Raw genomic sequence first — 5,012 nt, forward strand, 5'->3', positions numbered from 1 at the left:
TGTCTTATTGCTCTCGGCTTTATTAATCAAACTCAAGTGATGAATAGTGAAGCACACTGGCCATAATTCATAATTCATGCATGAGAAGCAGAGGTCTGGTCAGACATGATGTTACGATCTCAGTCCAAATTAAACATGGTTATTAGCAGTATTACCTGAGAATGATGTTAAACATGTAATGACTGTAGATTTCTACTGTAGCCTGCTGCATGTTAGAATGTAAAATTACATCCTCCATCAACCCACTGTCCTCCACCGCATTATCAGCAGGAGACAGCTTGAATTTTTGCTATTCTAACAGGCTCCTAACAGGCTTTTCTGAGAATTATTCTGTTTTGAGTTTAGATATATCACCCCATGTTTTTTAATTTTATTTTGTAATATTTAAGAATAGAGTTTTGTGTAATTTATGAGGTAAAATGTTGTGTTTTGCATAATTTAAGGGTTAACAAATACTCTCTTATATTTTATATACCATGGCAGGGCATGTTACAGTGAGCTCCTGATATCTTTTATTATTCATCTCCATGCTTTACTCGCATCTCTAAAATACAGTATTCCCAAGAATATAAAAAAATAATTAAAACAGCATCGGAACCATTTGAACTGATATATTGTTGTAAAAATACAACAGATTTTACTCTGTAACAGAATTATATATAACTTGATAACAAACGTGTTTTTCTGAAGGTGTTCCTCAGGGCTCTGTACTTTACCTGCTGTAGTTTCTGGATGCCCAGTTTCTGTTAGTGAAATAATGCTCCCATCCATTAACATGCTTCTCCTCCTCTTCTCCCCTCATCCGCCCCATGACCCCAGCCAAGAAGTCAGCCTACAAGAGAATGCATCTGGCATGTTGTGTAGCTTGCGGTGGGGCAGAACGTGGCTGCTCGTGCATGTCAGACAGTGTGGCTAGTAACACGGAGGTTCTGCACCGTGGCTTCCCCCCCAGGGAAATGGCTATACTGTATAGGAGAATTATACAGTATATGTTGTAAATATACATAGCGTATATCTTTTGTATTAGAGGTGTAGAGCGTAAACATGTAAAAGCTTATACCAGTCTAAGGTAATTAGCTGGTGTCCCAGCCTGGCCATGCTGGTTAGATTGGTCTGGTTTGATGGTTTTGGGGGCTCTTTGGGTTAGCTGGTCAGGCTAGGAGACTAGTTAAGGCAAAGTGCCATTAATAACCTATAAACCAGAAATGTGCCTCTCACTGCTCTTTCTCAAGAGTGGATCAATCTGTAAATACAAATAAACCACTGAAACATCATGTCTTATTGCTCTCGGCTTTATTAATCAAAAAGTCTCTGAAGGGTGTGTGTGTGTGTGTTTGACTCACATTTCCAGCTACTAATTTTGTCGTGTCTCTACCAAAGTCCTGCAGCTGGACTCGATGATGATGATGATGACGGCTCCTCCAAAGTATTCATCATATAGAGCGGGGTTACAGGGGCCCCGAGGGACACAGAGAATAAACTCTAAGAGCCCATGATCTATACTGTAAAAAAGCAATTGAATTTTAGCTTCTCTCAACTGCTGTCTTATTAAAAATCTTTAGTAACACTACTTTGTTTGCAACTTTTTTCTCACAATCTCAAGTTTATATCTTACCTTTTTTTTCTTGCAGTTCTGTTTATATTTTGCAATTCTATTTTTCTCTGAATTCTGGGTTTATATCTTGCAAACATTTACAGTATGTGTGACTTTTGGCTTTTCTTATCAGAATTGCAAGTTTATATTTTGAAAATTTTCTTGGAATGGCAAGACAAAAACAGTCATAATTGTGAGAAAAATTTGCAATTACTACTTTTTACTCGGTGGCAGAAATAAGCTTGCAGAGATAGTTCACTTAAAAAGGAAAATTCTCTTGTCATTTACTCTCCATTGTGTCGCCTCAAAGTCGCATGATTTTCTCTTGTACAAAAACAACTGGAAATGTTTAATAGAATAACGGAGTTTAATTTGCAGTGGTAGATCAGGGTCGGTTTTTATGCCGTATGAATCACGGGTGTTTTGAGGCGTGAGGCAGCAGTCGTCTTTCATGTGGCTGTCAACATCTTCCTTTCATTCACTCACATTTCAGAGATTGTTGGTGGTCAGAAACGCTCATATTCCAGCTGTGATTACAGACCACCAAATAAACATCTCCCTCTTTTTTTTTATTTAATTTTATTTTTTAAACAAGAATTAAGAATACACAAATAGAGTCATTAATACAGAGAAAAAAAATATATAAACAAGAGCAGAGCCAGGGGGAGTTTCAAATAAATACATTAAAGATAGAGCACAACTGAATGGTTTTAGCAGCCTTCTTATTTTTTGAATCATGGATGGATTTGATGTACTGTTCCGTCTCCTTACCAAAAGCAATAAAAGAAGGTTTAGAACTACTAAATTTGGCTTTGTGAATATGATATTTCCCTAAAATGATCAACAGATTAATTAGGTATATTTCTTTCTGTTTTTTACTTTTATTATCATGGAAACCAAACAGTACATATTTCCACAACAAAGAAAAATCAGCAACAAGTTTAACAGTAATGTATCGGGACTGATCTTTCCAGAAAGTGACGGTGTAGGGACATTGCCAGAACAGGTGTACCATTGTTTCTGGACATATTCCATATAAAGAACATTTAACACGTGTGACGTTTACCGCTTTCAAGTCTCTGGAAACAGTTCAGCCCCGTTAGCAAAGGCTCGAGCTCCCACGAAGCAAGCAGCTTTCTCTTGTTCACTCGCTTTGGCCACAGTTGCATCCTTCGCTCTCTGACTGCTGGGGACAGGTCTTCGGCAAAACGTAGCTTGTTGTTTTGCAGGAAGGTGGACTTGTTTGCAGCCTTCCAGACAGCGTCGCGGTAAATACGAGCACCAAACTGTCGAATTATCCCTCGAGGCTTGGTGGCATCTTTCTTTAGTTGGCCAAGACGGTGCACTGAGTCAATAACATCAAGGAGTTTGGCCTTGTGCTCCGGCAGGATGGACTGACAGATGTGTATAACCTCTTGGCGGACGTTCTGGTCTTTGTTTTAAGCCAAACCGTAGAGTCTCAGGTTCCACCGTCGCGAATAGTTTTCCAGCTCAGTAATTCGTTGTTCCAATAGGCTCGTCTTTTTCTCCGCCACGTTGACTCGGTCATCAATGTGTGTCACTTTACCTTTCACTTCACGAATCTCAGCGCAGGCAAAATCAACAGTCTTCTTTAGCCCCTCAATCTTCAGTGTATTGTTGGAAATCATTCTCTCCACATTCTTTTCCAGAGAGTCGAGTCTCGTGTTGAAAATGACTGAGATTCTCTGCACAATACCTTCACTGTCTAGATCCACGGAGCGCTGCGGCTTCATTTTTTTTTGGTGCAGGAGGTTTGGAGGGAGTTGTGGAAGGAGTTATGGGGAGAGAGGGTAAATCTGGGTCCCCGAGGGAGAACACAGGGGCATCCGCCATACGGTAGTCGTGTAGGTTGTTCACAAGCGGATTGTCCGTCGGTACCTGCATGCTGCCGTAGTTGTGGTATGCTAGCTAGCTATGCTGATAGCCGAGGTTTTCCCCCACGTGTGTCGTTAAGAGGCGAGAATTCGACACGATACAACATTAACAATAAGTTGACACGGTGCACTCAAATCTGTATCAATGTCTCTCCAAAAATATACTTAAAAGTAACTATGATTCACTAATATGCAAGTCTGAAGGTGAACAGCTCCGAAGCATACGTGCACTTGGACCGCCTCCAAAACATCTCTTCTTCTTCTTCTTCTTCTTGTTTAATGGCGATTAACTCCTAAGGAGCATTATCGCCACCTACTGTACTGGATGGCAAATTAACCTTGGGTGATAAGTCTGAAGTTTAAAACTGTTTCCTTTTCCTTCTCACAAATGGGCCATTGACTATCTATCTATATTTCCTTGTTGAACCTTACTCTATCATCCCACATACATCATCATTATTCAACATACCTGCAATAGAGGTTTCATTGAGCTTCATCCGGCGCTGCGTGTTCAGCTCCTCCGTCCACACTCATCCCCCATGGCGGGTTCAACGTTTTCAAGCATATTATATTCTAAATCCAAAACCTGAATCATATATAAACGCAATTAGTGCTCTATATATCTGTCTGTCCATTAAACCTTTTCCTAAAATATCCCCATTCTTTATTCTATCCTCTCCATTCTTCAAATAACTGACTAATACATCCCGAAATCTATTATACTTACTACAAATAAATAATACATGACATACACTTTCAGATACACCACACACATCACATAATCCATTTTCATGTAACCCCATAATTGCCAGTGTTGGGTTTAACCCTGTATGTCCCAGTCTTAACCTAGACAGCAATACTTCTTCTTTCCTATTTTTCCCTGGCAATTTATCCTCTCTACTGTCTGTGTGATACTATAACACCATCTCCCTGTGCTACTACTGCCCCATCTATTTTGCCACTTATTCATTAACTTTCTCTTTAAAATCGATTTTGCCTCCTTTTTCCCCATAGGTACTTTAACATCCACCTCCCTCTTGTCTAGTGCTTTTTTTGCTAGTTTATCAGCAACTTCATTACCAGATACCCCAACATGTGCTGGTACCCAACAGAAATACACCACTATTCCAGCCTCTTTCAGTCTGTATAATGATAAATATACTTCCATTAACAAATCTTCTCTGTCTGATCTTGCATGTACTATACTAATTAAAGCTGAAGAAGAATCTGAACATATTACTACTTTATTTGGTCTGACTTGTTCCACCCACTGTAGTCCTATTATTATAGCTGTTAACTCTGCAGTGTACACGGACATCTCATCAGTCAACCTCAAACTAATCTGTTTTTTAAAATGTGGAACATATACACCTAATCCAACCTTTTGACTGATAGGTTCCTTAGAACCATCTGTAAATATTTGTAGTACTGAATAAAATATGTTATTTAAAAAAGCATTAACCTCATTTCCAATGTACTCCTCTTTGGACTTGTCTAGTAAGCTCAAATCTACAAGCGGTTCA

Source organism: Barbus barbus, assembly GCF_936440315.1.
Source record: "Barbus barbus genome assembly, chromosome: 38".
In the NCBI taxonomy this organism is placed as follows: Eukaryota; Metazoa; Chordata; class Actinopteri; order Cypriniformes; family Cyprinidae; genus Barbus; species Barbus barbus.